The sequence below is a fragment of the Hemibagrus wyckioides genome, unplaced genomic scaffold, assembly GCF_019097595.1.
Source record: "Hemibagrus wyckioides isolate EC202008001 unplaced genomic scaffold, SWU_Hwy_1.0 Contig34, whole genome shotgun sequence".
NCBI classification, from domain to species: domain Eukaryota; kingdom Metazoa; phylum Chordata; class Actinopteri; order Siluriformes; family Bagridae; genus Hemibagrus; species Hemibagrus wyckioides.
In genome coordinates, this window is record NW_026690796.1 from 30,705 (window position 1) to 48,151 (window position 17,447).

At 39.1% G+C, this 17,447-nt stretch overlaps 1 non-coding gene across 1 annotated transcript; it reads right to left on the reverse strand.

The window, feature by feature from the left end:
• Window positions 1-14,623: 14,623 nt before the first annotated feature.
• trnah-aug (transfer RNA histidin (anticodon AUG)) lies at window positions 14,624-14,696 on the reverse strand. Its single transcript has one exon. It is a non-coding gene; the product is annotated as a tRNA-His (tRNA).
• Window positions 14,697-17,447: the final 2,751 nt, after the last annotated feature.

Genomic DNA, 17,447 nt, shown 5'->3' on the forward strand with positions numbered 1-17,447 from the left:
AGAATTATGACTCTTCAATTACACAATATCAAACTTTCCTATTAATGCATAAAAGTTAATAAAGCAGTGAGTTTGATAATTAGTTAACTTGTGAAGAAACAGAAAAATTGTAGCAGTCAGATTGTGTAAATACACTGTACATGTGACCTGATTAAACTCTCTAAAACCTCCTGCCCCTGTCCACCACCCAAATCTATAAAAAATATTATACTGTATAATTATTAAAACCTTTATACTCACTATGATATTGTGGAAATGAAACCATTAGTGAAGTTCTCTAGGTAGATACCATACACCGCTCAGCCATAACATTATGACCACCTGCCTAATATGCTGTTGGTCCCCTTTTTGCTGCCAAAACAGCCCTGACCTGTCGAGGCATGGACTCCACTAGATCCCTGAAGGTGTGCTGTGGTATCTGGCACCAAGATGTTAGCAGCAGATCCTTTAAGTCCTGTAAGTTGCGAGGTGGGGCCTCCATGGATTGGACTTGTTTGTCCAGCACATCCCACAGATGCTCGATTTGACTGAGATCTAGGGAATTTGGAAGCCAAGTCAACACCTCATTCTCATTGTTGTGGTCATCAAACCATTCCTGATCCATTTTTGCTTTGGGGCACGGTGCATCATCCTGCTGAAAGAGGCCACAGACATCAGGAAATACCGTTACCATGAAAGGGTGTAGATGGCCTGCAACAATGCTTAAGTAGGTGGTTCATGTCAAAGCAACATCCATATGGATGGCAGGACCAAAAGGTTTCCCAGCAAAACATTGCCCAAAGCATGACACTGCCTCCGCCAGCTTGCCCTCTTCCCATAGTGCATCCTGGTGCCATGTGCACACACACCCGTCCATCCACGCCATGTTAAAGAAAACTTGATTTATCAGACCAGGTCACCTTCTTCCATTGCTTCGTGGTCCAGTTCTGATGCTCACGTGCCCATTGTTGGTGCTTTCAGTGGTGCACAGGGGTCAACATGGGCGCCCTGACTATGCAGTCCCATAAGTAACAAACCGTGATTTACTGTGTATTCGGACACCTTTCTATCAGACCCAGCATTAACTTCTTCAGCAATTTGGGCAACAGTAGCTCGTCTTGTGGATCGGACCACATGGGCCAGCCTTCACTCTTCACGTCCATCAGTGAGCCTTGGCCGCCCATGACCCTGTCACCGGTTCACCACCGTTCCTGCTTTGGACCACGTTTGATAGATACTGACCACTGCAGACCGGGAACATCCCACAAGAGCTGCAGTTTCGGAGATGCTCTGATCCAGTCGTGCAGCCATCACCATTTGTCAAACTCGCTCAAATCCTTACACTTTCCCATTTTTCCTGCTTTTAACACATCAACTATGAGGACAAAATGTTCACCTGCTGTCTAATATATCCCACACACTAACAGGTGCCATGATGAGGAGATCATCAGTCTTATTCACTTCACCTGTCGGTGGTCATAATGTTATGGCTGATCGGTGTACATCTGTAACCATGCCCTTTAGCGCGAGAGCTGATTAATCAGTAGTCTAAGTATGATTTAGTATAAAACCAGTAGTCAGGGTTGTTAAAAGTGACTTTTTAATGGGGATGAGTATTATATTGTGGAAATAAATGAAATTCTCGTTGGTCAAGCTCATCAACTCGTTCAGGATTTTAGTGTGTAATGTAAAACAACAGCATGTTCACTAGCAGGTGAACTATTATTAGGAGAAATATCATATTCACATTAATATAACCAATAAAGTGTTAAATAATTACAACAAATATACAAGTTCTCTCGGTAGATATGATTAGTCCAAATATTACACTGTCATTGAAATCGCTAAAAATCGGCTAAAGTCCGTTAGCGCGCTAGCTGCTGAATCACAAAGCTAAGCACGATTTATTTTATTAAAACCAGGAGAAGGGGTTGTTAAGAATGGACTTCTAATGGGGTAAATATTTCATTGTGGAAATAAAATAAATTCTTAAACCGAGCTTAATGATTTTATTGTGTAGTTTAAACCAGTAGCCAGGTTCGCTAGCACGGTAACTAGCATTAGGCTAATTCACGGCAAGATGAGGTGTCTTGTGTGCTACATAACATTAGACTGTAACACTGTCACTTTAACATGATTTATTGTAGAAACAGTGTGGCATTAAAGGATAAAGATCATCCTACCTTGAGGACACTGAGTGTGTTCAGCAGGAGCAAATTATAAAATGTAAAATATATAATTTGTAAATGCATTTTTTACGGACTTCACTTCCTGGTTTCCGTACAGTTCGGTTTTTCTCGGAGGCTTTCGGTAGATGCCGTAAACAGGAGTTTTTTTTTTTTTTTTTTAAGGTCGTATCGTCTTTAAACTGGTCCTACAGCTTGAATTCTAACTGTACAGCTACATGCTGCCTTAAACTTCAGCTATGCTTCACTCCGTGGGCTTCCCGGACATTTCAGCTTATTATTATGATTATTATTATTATTTATTCATTATTGACTCTTGTTACTAGTTAGTGCTGGTTTATACTAGTTAGTGCTGGTTTATACTGGTTTATACTAGTTAGTGCTGTTTTATACTGGTTTATACTAGTTAGTGCTGGTTTATATTGGTTTATACTAGTTAGTGCTGTTTTATACTAGTTAGTGTTGGTTTATACTAGTTAGTGCTGTTTTATACTAGTTAGTGTTGGCTTATACTGGTTCTGAAGGTCGCAAGATTTGGATTATCTTTTGGCATTTTTGCTACACCCCTGTTTGGGATTTCTCTGTACTCCACTACTGGATTTGACTCCTACACCGACTCTACAGCGCAGCGATGATGAACTTCGGGGGAGGAGCCGAGCCTCAGCACCCGGATGTGGATCCCGAGCCCGGATGGAGCGGACTGTACGACCCCTGGAACGGTGAGTTACTGAGTTTCCTCTTTTTCACTTAAGTATAAAGTCTTTTAAACACCGCGTTATTACAAAAAACCGCAATCAGGAATATCGTTTTATATGATTAGATGGTTTTGAGAAATTCTGTTCGGCTAATCTTTATTCGGCTAATCGCTTTACGTACACGATCAGTATGCTAAAGCTAGCGGACAAAATGGCAGACTCCAGTGAAACGAGCAGGGAAGAAGAAAACAGTGTTGATGTTTTCAGATATGTTAACATCAGCTTTTCATAAAAGTCCCAATGTTTACTTAACGTTTGCTAAAGTTTACTAAGTCAAGCCGAGGAGTATTAGCAAAGATTAGCTAGACGGCTAGTTAGCATGTAGCTAAGTAATTGTTTTTCAGTTTTTATATATTTTTTTTGATGGAGTGAATAGAATAAGTTAAAATACTTACAATAACATGAAGTAACTTATTATTTTAAGGATTTTTCATTGTCCGTGTTTGTCGAGTTGTTAAAGCGGAGAGAGAAAGGGGCTGTGAGGAAAGGCAGCTAGCTGAACAAAACCAATCGGTACAAATAAATGGAGCTAGTGTGGCAATGTAGAGTGCAGCTTAGGCAAAAATATCAAGCTGTTTGTTTCAATTCTGTTCAGCAAGGTTTTGTTTCTAGCTGTCGTGAATAAAATAGTTAGGAGTAGTGTAATTTACGATAAAGGGCGAATTTTTGAGAGGAGACACAATTGGACTCAAAGGGGATGTGAACCACTGGAGTAAGAAAGTGCTAAAGTAATAGACTGTAATAGAAATGTATTTTAATCTGCATTTTTTGGGGGAAGATATTTTTAAGCATTGAAATAAGTGCACAGTGTGACTAACAGTGAAGCCGTGATACTGGAAGAGCCCTGTATAACACCTATAAATGCAGCTAAAATGTAAATACTGTAAATGTAAACAAAATAGTTTTAATGCACTGTTATAGGAAGATTACAGTAATATAACTTGTGTAAATACTTCTTGTTTTGATAGTGAGGCTTTCCTGCTGTATAAAACATACACAGTGCTATTACAATAAAACCCCATCCCCTTTGAGGAGGCCACCACCTTCAGGGAGTCCACAGCCTTCAACAGTTCCTTTGCCCCAGCCTTATTTCAATATCGACATCCACAACATTGTGGCTGGTATGTACTATGCTCCTGCCACAATGATAACTCCTGTCCCACGCCAGGGCATAAGGAGGAGGCGGGACGAAGAGGATGGCAATCAAGAAGCCCCTCTGAGTAGACGGCAGCGTGTGGATCCTGATGGGGAGATGGAGTTCATCAGGACGCCTGGACTTGAGGATTTAGAGAGTTTAATCAGTCACATGTACAGTGAATTTACACAAGCTACTAATGCTACAATTAGTCTGTTTCTTCACAAATTAACTAGCTAACTAACTCATAGGTTTATTAACTTTTAAGCATTAGAAAGAAAGGAGAGAAAAATTTACAAGGTCTCTCTCTCTACTACCTTATAAATTTGGCCATTTTAATGTTTTACATTTAACAGAAAATATTAGTTGTAATTTAACTTACATGAAACTAATTTATTGCAGAAGCTGTGGATTTGCTGGGAGAATCATCAGATACTCCCTCAGTCCTCCAGGTATGTGTCAGTAAAATATTTTAACTACATTTGAAACGTGTAGGCTGCTTTTGTCTAAGTGTGTGTGTGTGTGTCTTAAGGTTGTTGAGCCAATCCTGCCGCAGCTACCCACAGAAACTCACTCCACATCTTCAGCTGTTGTTCTGGTAACCAAACCTGTCATTTATTTACTAAATCTGATCTCTGGATTTTCCAAGTGACAGAATGTTTGAAAGTGTTAGTGTGAAACTGCTATGATAAAAAACACTGATGATCCTCATCTTCTACTTTTCACAGCCCCTCAGTGCTGGTGAGCTGAACAGCACCTGCTGTAATGTTGAGTACAACACTGCAGACTCCTCCAACTCCCAGTCTGGGGTATTGTACAGTGCTGCAGCTGAGATACAAACACACACACATCCTTCTTTACAAGTTGTAATGTTTAGTTTTGTTTCTTTATTTCTAGCAAGTGGACCTTAGGAGAGACATCCTCAGGTTGTTAAGGGGTCCAGAGAGTCAGCTCTGCTGGCTTGAAACCACACACTGCTGGACTCTCGAGGTAATCACACTATTTATTACTCTCATGAAGAGATTCCACTTTAACGATTATTAAAAGAGAACTTAAATGAAATGCGGTTGTAGATCTTGAGTTTCATCTAATTGTCGTTTCCAGGGATTCCCTTTTCATAACAACTGTGAGGACAGTTTCCCTGGCATTCAGGTAAGGGCTTGTTCATTGTGTCATCACTAAATTGTGTTAATTGCAGTTACTAATTGTGTTTGTGTGTTTTAAGGTTGTTGAGCCAAACCTACAGCTGCTGCCAAACGAACATGACCAGGAATCTCCACCCGTCCTTCTGGTAACCAAACCTTTCCTTTATTTACTAAAGCTGATCACTGTATTTCACAGGGTTGTTTTGACTGTAAAGAAAGTGAGAGAATGTTACTTGTGTTATTATAAAATCGCTGTGATAGGAAGCAGTTATGTTCATCATGCTCTTCATTTCACAGACGCTCGATGCTGGTGAGCTGATCAGCACCTGCTGAAATATCCAGTTCCTCTCTGCACTACACTAAGCATGTAAATCTTTTGTTTCTTAGGGACCATCTTACAGAGAGAGGGGTAACTGATTTCGGCCTGAAGCTGCATGCTCTCCGTGAGGCGTTCGCTGTGAGTAAAACCTTTGTTTAGCTGCTGTTTTTGCTCAGGGGAAGTTCACTCTGCTTTAACTTATATTATGTGCTGTCTTATATTCAGATTCATCTTACCTGCATCCACAATCAGAACTTCTTGTTCGTTATGGGGAAGAAGATTGTGATGCGTCTGGCAGCAGTTAACAACCAGGTGACTTCAGAATGATGATAGACTGTTTCCTTGTGCAAAATACTTTCAGTTCCTGGGCTTGAAAATGATGTAGTTGTCAAACAAATGTGGTAATGAGTAATTAAGGAATAATAATTAAAATAACAAGCATCAAAAGCTAATTTTATAACAATCACAGCCTGCTAAAAAAAGGACATTCTTAGGATAAATATTAAAATAAAATGTACATAATGAAGAGGGCTCTGGGATATGCAGTAGTTGGACATTTGGCCCATGTCATACATCATCTGTGTATCTTTAGTAAAGTACTGGACATGCTGAGGCTTACATACTGCTTCATTTTAGGGTTTAAAATGAGTTTCCACGTTAAAAAAACTGAAGCCAAATTGATTATTTTGTTTGTTTGCTTTAACAGGATGCAGGTCGTGTACAGCTGGACTACGAGGCTCTGATTCGTTTCCTGAAGACTCCTTCTTATCAGGACTGGATTGCAGCAGAGCTCTCCGGGTCCTATGTAAGCTTATAAATGCTTGTGTAACATGACAAATGTTTAAATCGAAAAGATTTTGATGTGATAGAAAACAGGACTCCATTATGTAAAGCTAATTTCTTCTTGTAACTTTTCTCTTCTGTGCAGGTCTACCACTACAACTTCGTGGACATCTTTTTCGAGCTGCTTCTATTCGGCTATTTTACAAACAGCTCAATACCTGAGACAGTAAGAGTCTTATCAGGAGATTTAAAAGCCATGCTTGAATGTAGTTTCAGAACATGGTTTATTTGATCTCATTTTATTTTTCCATGTTGTTAACCCTGATATGACATGATATTAATGGAGCTTGTCGTCTTTCTTTCCTAAAGCTTAAGGGAGGATTCTTGGAGCGCCTGTTTGCGCTCATCAGCATGTGGGAGGTAGACGTGTGGAAGCCTGCAGCAAGGACCTACTTTAAAGTGCTTATTGTAAGTGTCTAATATCTTCTGATGCTGTGATCCACAAATTCTCAGTATTGTATCCTAAACTCAGTGACACTATGTTGGATTGTGACAGTGATGATGTAATTTGTCTATAGGATCAGCTTACAGATCTCGCTGAAGTGCTGTTTACTCAGCCCCCGGAGTTCTACCAAGAAGCTCTGAGCAATGTCCTTCCTTCTACCAAATTCCTCTTTTCTTCCTTCTGTTCCATTTCTTTTCCCTCACTTCTTTTCTATACATTGCTCAAGCTCTCCACACGTAAGTAGAAATTAATTTTATTCTTGTTTTTGATGAACTTAATATTAAAGTATACTCTTTTCTTCCCTACAGGTCTGTAGAGTGAACCCAGCACCCAAGGAGTAGTTTTAATATCCCTCATCCCTCATAGAGCGTCCGTTATCAATGTATCCCTCTATCCTTGTCTATATAGATAACTGCTAATAGTAATTAGTATAAATAGTAGCTGCAAATAATATTGTTGTAAATAAACTTATAGTTGTATAGTGTTTATATAGTTTACTTTAATAAATGTTTACATTTGCTCCTATTACCGTCTCATTCTGATTATTTTTAGTCATCAGTATGTCTATATAATTTTCCTTTAAAAAGCAACACAACACTAAATGAACTTTTCACTCATATACAAATCCTTTTTAAAGAACTTCAGAAACTTTGTAAGGTTTACTAAAATGTGAAAAATGACAAATAACATCCAACAAAATTCAGATATTTATAGTCTTGGAAAGTTGTTTCCAAAATGTAGAAAAATCTGTAACATTTGGGGAATTGCACATTTACATTTAAGCATCCAGAGCACAGTTGTGTATAAAAAGTCTGAAATCTTGAGATAAAAATCTGAAAATCTAAATTGTAGAGGACTGAAAATGTGGATTTACAGTTTACACCAAATCACACCACTGTAGCACATCATTTATAATGCAGTTACTCTGAACTCTCAAGGTTACTCTTTAAGAAGAAATAGTTTATAATATCAGTAGTCTTTAAGGTGTTTTCCAAAATAAATAAATAAATAAATAAAAGTCCTGTTCATGAAAATGAAGGTTGGTTAGATGTTTAAAATGGAAAGGAATGCTTATTGTCTTTCAGTCATTCCAAAACACTGTTAGTGAAACACTAGAGTGATTTAATTTGTGTGTTTTTAGTACTTTCTAGTTTCTTAACAAAAGTACATTAAAGTACAGTAAATAAAAAATAAATAAATAAAATTGAACTCTGTTTCTTTCTCCAGTTTGGGCTTCAAGCAGTTTTATTATTTAGAAGGGGATGCTCATGATTTACAGCCATGTCCACAATTTTCTCCATATCATGCATTTATTGCTAGTCCCCCTTTTTTTCTTAAGGTTTCAGATCAAGTGACTGACTTTTTCTCACAAGAATTTCCCAGTTTTTAGTTTTGAAGTTTTTAGTTTGGAGGCATTTTTCCTGAACTTTAGTTGATGTTTCTATACTCCTCACAATTCATTTTGCTTCTGCAATCAGCAGTTCCATCATCAGGCTCATGTTTTACAGATATGATAGCATGCTTAGATCTTGCGCAGTTTCTTTTCGCCTCCACATTTTGATCCTGTTTTTGTGGGTAACTATTATTTTACATTTTGCAGTATTTTACATTTTGCATCTGAGAATGTGGACTTAAACTTTTTGTTTGTGTAGAAATGTAAAACTGTGGAATACAGAGGCAATTAAAGCACACATTATAGAGTTCACTGTGCCTTAACCCATAAGAACCCAGACCCCTTTCTCCTTCAGGGAAAATGATGGGGGACATAACACAGACTAAATAGATGCCAAATAACACATTTCTCAACTTTTTTTTCTTCAAAATACCACCCCCTACTGTCAGGGATCTGTGATGTTACATATATGTCACAATGGGCATTAAGCAGCCGGACCCATTTCTCATGAAACCCCATGAAATTTGTTTATGTGGCAATAACCTAGGCCAAATGGAAACATTTGAAGCAATTTCTTTCCTCAGTGAAACTAAGACGCACATCACATTTCTCACAGAGGGTGGTGGTTGCATTGATTTTGCAGAATTTGCAACGACCACACTTCACAGGCCCGTGTGCAACCTGGTCCACATGAACATCATCTGGAACTCCAACATGAACTTTCTTGGGAGGTGGTGGTGGAGTTGTGGTGTTGAGTGATAGACGGCCCCTTTGGGAATGCAGGAGAATAAGGCTAGTTGCAACCTCAGCCTGGAAGCCCCTTTGTTTCAGTGGCTTGTGGACACCAAGTAGTTTACAGTCATGGCGGGAGATCAGCCATGCATTGACATAGGCAAGCATTATGGTTTGTCAGAACAGGTAGAGGAACCACCTCCGTGACCTCATGTGGTACTTGTACCTTGTGACGCATGCATCTTGGAGGTCAACAAATGTTGTTGTGGGAACACAAAATCACATGACCTATCACATGACCCACCAGGATGTTCAGTAGGTGTTATTTTAGGACTTCATGAGTTAAAATCAGGGATAAAGCTATAAAAGGAACTTCCCAGGACATTTAAAGGGCTTGTGACACCTTTGTCACCGTGGGTTGTAAAGGGGAACATTCTGGATTATGGCATGAGATATACCAGACTGACCACTTTAAAAAACAGAAATGGCACAGGATGGTTTTGTTGGTGTAATTAGTGTCAGATATAAAGAGTTCAACAGCATTAAAACAAGATGCAATGGTACATGAACCTGAATGACCTTATAAATCAGCTTTCATCCTCTGGAAAAAAATCATATTAATCTCTACATATCTGTTCACTCTTAAACTCTTCCAGTAATCAGTTCTGCTGTTTGTAACACCTCAGATTATGGACAGACTGAGATGGACAGACAGATACCATAAGCACAGACACAGCTCACACAGCTTATTTTATGTCATCATTTGCTCTTAAAAGACTTGTCTCATTTGTTTTAAACTGGATTTGAGTGGGCTTGCTGTTTTTATTTTTTTTGCCATAAATATGAAATGACATGATTAGAAATATTACCTTTGTGTGCTATTTAAATAAAACTGCAATTTAAACAATTTAATCCAAGCTGCTGCTGCTGGACCCTTGTGCAAAGCCCTTTACCCCTTAACTGCTCAGCTGTGGAAATGTGAGTTGCTCTGGATAAGAGAGTCTGATAAATCTTGTAAATGTAGATGGTACTGTTTGTTTGTACGCTGATAAAAAATATCCAGCCTGATCTAATTTAAACAATGAAGGTAACTTTTTGCATCAGATTATTATGTAGATTAAGACTAGTCTTTGTATTTATTACTTAATTTTCTCTATGCAAGAAATACTTTTTGCTAGTAAAGTCTACTTCATTTAAGCATTTCCTTAGTCATTGTTTTGTGTTTTCTCTACTACACTTTGCGAGTCCCTTCTACAGAGGGACCATTGAGAGCGTCCTGAGCAGCTGCATCACTGCCTGGTTTGGGAACTGCACCATCTCGGACCTCAAGACCCTTCAGCGGATAGTGAGGACAGCTGAGAAGATCATCGGAGTCTCTTTCCCCTCTATCACAGACATTTACTCCACACGCTGCATCCGCAAAGCTAACAGCATTGTGGATGATCCCACACACCCCTCACACACACTCTTTACCCTTCTGCCATCCGGAAAGAGGTACCGAAGCATTCGGACCCGCACAACCAGACTGTTGAACAGTTTCTTCCCTCAGGCAATCAGGTATCTCAACAGAGAACTCAGCTGAACTGGACAATGATTAATTGTCAACAGTCATTAATTAATGACTGCAATAACTGCATCACTGTATACACTGTTCTTTCATTGTCTAAAATTGTCTTGGTCTTTGCACAAAGTCAGCCTATATGTTGTTTGTCTTGTCTTGTCTGGTCTTCCTGTGCACTTCTGTTGTATGTCTTAAAGATTGCACCTTAAGTATAGTTTAAGTATAGTTTAATTTTTTTAGTTTAATTTTAATTTTTAAATTATAGTTTAATTTTTTATCTCTATGTTTAGTACTATGTTTGTCTGCATCACTGTACTTTGTCTGTGTTATGTGTAGCACCTCTGGTCTAGGAGGAACGTTGTTTCACTTCACTGTGTACTGCATCTGCTATATATGGTTGAAGTGACAATAAACCTTCTTTGACTTTGACTTTGACTTGAAGTGGATTTTTAATTGAAATATACACACCTGATCCTGGTAGTCAGCAGCAGGTAGGGCAATGATAGTTGGAAATCAAGAAGAGCAGTGGTCTTTGAGGACCAGGATTGAGAACCCCCTGTCTCAGCACCTGGACCTTAATTTATAGCTAAAACCAACATTATAAACCAAAATAGAGCACAACCTGAGAAAGTGCAGTATAAAACCAACAACTGTCAAGAGCTAGCTCATTATAATCGTCTACCATCAATGGCATCTGTATAGCTTTTAGACATGCAAGATCACCTTGAGATCACATTTCTTGGAGGACATTTTTGGTCCACTTCCTCATGCTGGCAGTTGGACCTTACTTCTCATTGCGCAACAAAATATTGCAAATACCAACATTACACATAAACACATCATGAACCACGTCTAACGTCCATGTTTCTACCAAATTCGAGAAAGGAAAGCAGGTCAGAAAGGTCAGTCGGGACTAATCATAACATCTGAACTTTTATAACATGAAAGTAAGGTTAATAAAATAACTTAGAGAACAAAATTTTCAGTTTTACTCAAATTAGGGTGATGCAAAAATGAGTACACCCCACTGAAAGTCTCTGGAGCAAAGCTAAATTTTAGACTACAAATGTCTAATATTTTTTGTTATATTTTTGTATATTTTTTGTTATATTTTTGTACCCTTAAATTGGGGTATTTTAGTATTTTTTGTTATATTCCTTCTTATTTTATTTATTACCTGTGCTTGTAGATACTGCTGGTGCCAGATACCACAGCATACTTCAGAGCTCTTGTAGACTCCAAGCTTTGAAAGGTCTGAGCTGTTTTTGTATCGATAGGGCCTTACACAGTATTAGACAAGTGGTTTTAATGTTATGGCTGATCGGTGTACATCATATCATCTGAGACAGTTATTTGTCATCATGCCCAAACTTAGCAATACATTAAACACCACAAATTGGATGGCAAAATAGACACATCCAATATGCGACCCTATGTCAATGCTTGTATGCGTTATTCTAAGATGCGGTCCCTTATGCAGAATAACGTGTGAGGTCCTTTGTGACTTCTCATTTGCTTTGGGTACGATCAGTCTTGAAGTGAGTTGGCACCATTCTCCAGTCCCTCATCTGGCCAAAAGTGTTACCTTTTGTTAAGGGAATGCAGCTGATGTCTTGCCCAAACTGGAGTATAAAAAAATAAATATAAAGTATATTAGAGCTTCCAGATACAGTGAAATGGCAATAAGTACACAAAGATTCTGCAAAAAATGTGAAAATTTACAATCTATATAATGTTTAATTTATATCTTATATCTATTATATCTTGTGTTTAATACTCAAAATGTGAATAACCTGCAGGATGCTGCGCTACTCCCAAAAGATAACTGGAAATTGTGGATAGTTTCCTGCAGTATCTGTCTTTCTCTTCCCTGAAATTCATATGATATTATAACAAAACCGTCTATAAACATGGGACCAGATTAGACAACGCTGACTAGCAGTTTTTAAAAAACACACCTTTCCAGCATTAAGTTCAGAAATGGCTGCCAGAATCTGTTGTCTGGGCCCGTCTGTTTTAATCCCCAGCTCCTGCAGATCTCCATCAGTCAGAGTCAAAAAGGCCTCCATGTCTACCTGTAAATAAAACAATACAGGTAATTTACAGAGATGAAAAAATCACACATGATTTGTGCACAATTTACTGAGTACAGCTCTAAGTCTACTTTGACAAGACTCTACAGGCTACAGGTGTAACTGCCATCTTCATGTTGCTTCACTGAAGTCCTATGTGGTCTGGGATTTGGTTGGGCCATTTAAGGACATTTAGAAAGTTGTTCCAAAGCCACTCCAGGGTTGTCTTGGATATATTCATGTTGTCGTTCTGAAAGGTTAAACCTTGTCTTAAAATCTGAGGCTGTGTCCACTGTGGAGCAAGTTTTCTTTAAGAACCTCTCTGTATTTCGGCTGCATTCACCCTTCCCTTAATTCTGACCCGTCTTTCCCCTCCTGAGAAGTACTCCTGCCAACACCATGCTTCACAATAACAGTGGTATTGCCCAAATATTGAGCAGTGCTTATATTCAGCAGCAGTTTTCATTTAGCTATTCCAACATAAAACTCTTACTGATGGAGAACTTCTGAGATGGCTGTACTTCCAGCAAGTTCTCCCTTTTCTGCAGAGGACTTCTAAAGCTGTTAAAGTTGTCAGTGGGCTTTTGTTTTCTCTCTGATCAAAGCCATTCTAACCTGGTTACTGAGTTTGGCTGGATATCCTGTTGATTCCAAACATTTTTCCACAATGATAGAACCCACTGTGCTCCTTGGAACATTCAACACCTTAGATATGGTTTATACCTTTACCCTGCTCTATGTCTTGACACAATTTGCTCAGGGTGGTCTATGTATTTTGTAGATAGATGTGTTCATTTCTGAATACCCTGTCTACGTTCATGGTCCAGAACCATATTGGCTTTTGTATGTTAGAGACTGGTAAACTGCAATAGTGTGAATGAGAGTACATTCCTACACACCATAAAGTCTGATCATCTTTATTTGCACTGACCTTCATCAGTGATGCTGCCACTGCTGGAGCCACCACTACTTTTAGAACATGGTTGGGAAGAAGCAGAAGACAGGGTTTCACCAATTAGAGGCTTAGGAGTTGGGGATGGCGATGGAGTCAGGGTAGGGGATGTACTCTTAGATGTGGAGGAATTCCCAGACTGAGGTCTCTTTTTCAGATCAACCTTCTGTGGAGATTGTAGGCTAGTGTTAGGTTAGATTGATGGATGACACTGTAATTATGCGAATACATTTGACTTGAAGGACACATCATTAGCGCGCACGATCCATCGATTGCCGTGGGCGGGCCATTGTTGCGATTAGCGGAGAACGATAAAATTGCGAGAGATTCGATTGGCTCGCTATGGGCGCGGCCATCATTGTCTGTCCATCTTTTCAGCGCAGGGATTGGGGAAGAAAGATGTAACGGGCCGATGTGATTGGGCGAGAAAGATTTCCCGGGTGAGCTGTGATTGGCTGGCTGGCTGTTCTTCAGGTAGCACCACTGGCCCATGGGAGCCTTAGGGGGAGCCTACAAATAAATAAATGATGACAAATCAGTTATGTAACGTTTTGCGCAGTGAATCGAAATGAACACAACACCAACATGCTGCTGGCTGCAATCAGTGATCGTTTTTGGTTTCCGTTGAGGAAGCGTTCCTGGCCATTATTAACTGAGTGATTTGGTGAACTCCTTGCCAGCTCTGCGGGCAATCCAGTAAAGTCACGTTCCCATACCGGGAGTCAAACCCGAGCCACCTGGGTGAAAACCAGGAATCCTGGCCGCTAGACCATATGGGAGGGCTCCCAGGAGAGCTGAGATCGGCATTTTACTTGACCACCAAGCAGTTTGAGCTCCAGCGGGGTATCATCCAGAGCTTTGCACGGGAACCTTGCATTGCAGAGCACAAAATCGGCCAGCGCTGACCGAACATCCAGCTACTCGAGCTGGCAATCCAGCGGAAGATCAGCCGCTAGACAGAGCGTGGGCTAGTGTTCCTGGTGCAGAAAACCAGCATACCTCCCAGTACAGGACTCTCCGCTTTTCAGGGATTGCGGGAGGTGTTACTCTGCCAGCAATTCGGCAGCTGGAGTTTGTGGCACACCTCTGGGCTCTTAAAAGGCAGCCGAGCCAGCCAGGAGTCGAACCTAGAATCTTCTGATCCATAGTCAGATGCGTTATCCATTGCACCACTGGCCCATGTGAGCTTTAAGGGGAGCGGGGTCCTACCTGCTTATGCTTTTCAAGTGAAAAACGGCCAGAGGTCAAAAGCCATGCCTAGCGTTCAACAGTGATGTGGAAAAGCCAATGCCTTAAACCAGATTCGAACCGGGGTTGCTGCGGCCACAACGCAGAGTACTAACCACTATACGATCACGGCATCCCATGCACCTGGGCCAGCTGATAAAAGGAGCTGCTACATGTTGTGATATGCGTTCTGGCGCCGCTCTGGCCTGGTGCAGTGGCTTTTGATTTAGACATGATTGGAATAGTTGTAGTCTTTTTTGACACTATATCGAGAGACAAACAGATTCATACCCAAATGATACCTTCTGTGCTTTTTAAATAAAAAAACACAAATAAATGAAAAAATCCTGCAACCCAGATACACTACATGATTAGTTCTACTGACACTGGGACTGACACTCACAGACACCGAGAGAGAAAATAAGCCAAAAGAGAGTTCACCTCAGTTCATCAAGAAGCTTAAGAACGATTTAAGTTGAAGAGTTCAATGGTATTGTAGCTTTGGTTATATAGAGAAATATATAACTTTAAATATATAACTTTAAATATATAACTTAAATATATAACTTTCTGTTATATACAGAAACACAGATGAGGCTTTACACCCACACATAAACCTGATTAACATGTTTTAATGGTTTTCTTTTGTTTTATTTAAATTGTTGTTTTTAACTTATATAATAGTAAATACACTAGCTGTTCACTTTTGTATCTGTAAGAAGCTATAAGCTACTCCGAGAGACTTACATATTGGATCCAATTCCACAAAACCCTCCAGCAGAGTTCTGCTCATGAATGATGTACTGGGGGTTTCCAAAAAGCCAAGCTGTTGAACAAAATTGAGATAAGTGATTAAAAACCATGAACATTTTAATGCACATAAAACATTTGCACCTCAGTTCTGTTTAGGGTGTTAGTAGAATGCAAAAGTAATTTCCTACTGTATCTTACCTGCCCCACCAAGGACTGCATAGCCAGTCACAGCCGCAATGAATATAATGCAGCACAAGACATCAGTAAATGCCCTAAAAGAAAAAAAAGAATAAATTACATTTCCTGAAGAAAATGTGAGTGGTGCTTGCCCTGGCAAAACTCGTCCCCAAGCAGACAGACAGCATGCCAATACTTTTGGAGGTGGGTGGTCAGATAGGGCACCAAAAATGTTGTATACGAGGGGGTAGATAGGGTGCCTATACTTTTGGAGGCATGTATACAGAGAGGGTGCCAATATTTTTGAAGGCAAATGGATAAGTGCAAGTGATGTCTTCAAAATGCGCATCATGGAGTTCTGCTACACCGATCAGCCATAACATTATGACCACCTGCCTAATACAGTCCCCCTTTTGCTATCACAGAGTGGCAGTTTAAAATAAAATATTATTATTTACTTGAAAGACTACAAACACATAAAATGACCTTCTCACTAACAATGAATGTTGAATGGAATGTTGGAAGTAATTCAGTAAAATAAAGAAAATGACAAAAATAAAATGTCTGTCCTTTGCAAATTTGTTGAGATACCGAGCCTGTAGAAAAGTCTGATTATAGACTGAAATTCTAACACCATTTTGCATGGAGTAGTGGATTCATCTCCATGGAATAGTAATGACAAATGCAGAAAATCCATCATCATAATAAAATATCATCACGTCACGTCACAACACCAGGATACACGCCATGCACTTCCCTTCATTGCACTGAATGTGTTGATATGTCACATGTGTATGTTGCAGAAATTTTGTGATTTTGCTGAGCGTTTGGAAATATCACATGTCTACATTGCAGATAGATGTTAGTGTGTAGAGATAGATAGATAGATAGATAGATAGATAGATAGATAGATAGATAGATAGATAGATAGATAGATAGATAGATAATTATAACTGGAATATATCCAATTGTTTGTTTTCTTGAGGATACAGCTGGATATAAACAGTGAATATAGGTTACAAGGTTACAGGACTTAAAGGATCTGCTGCTAACATCTTGGTGCCAGATACAACACACCTTCAGGGATCTAGTGGAGTCCATGCCTCAACGGGTCAGGGCTGTTTTGGCAGCAAAAGGGGGACCAACACAATATTTTGCCTGTTACATATATATACATATATATACATATATACATATATATATATATATATATATATATATATATATATATATATATATATATATATATATATATATATATATATATATATATATATATATACACACACATACATACACAATCAGCCATAACATTACGACCACCTGCCTAATATTGGGTTGGTCCCCCTTTTGCTATCACAGAGTGGCAGTTTAAAATAAAATATTATTATTTACTTGAAAGCCTACAAACTCACATAAAATGACCTTCTCACTAACAAACATAAAAAAATCAGTTTTGAATGTTGGAAGTAATTCAGGAAAATAAAGAAAATGACAAAAATAAAATGTCTGTCCCTTGCAAATTTGTTGAGAGACCAGGCCTGTAGAAAGGCTGACCATGTAAGTCCAAAACGATTTCCCATTGAAGACTTAAGGTCATTAACTTCACTGGAAAGTGACTGAAACTTGAATAAAAGTTTTAGGTAACAATTTTATCACGTACTTGAAATGGGTGGAGTGGACGTGAAGGACACTGTCTGGCAAATTGAGGTTATTGTTATTGAAAGAGGGTGTACTTTCTTTCCCCTCCATGTTTGTATACATAAATATTGT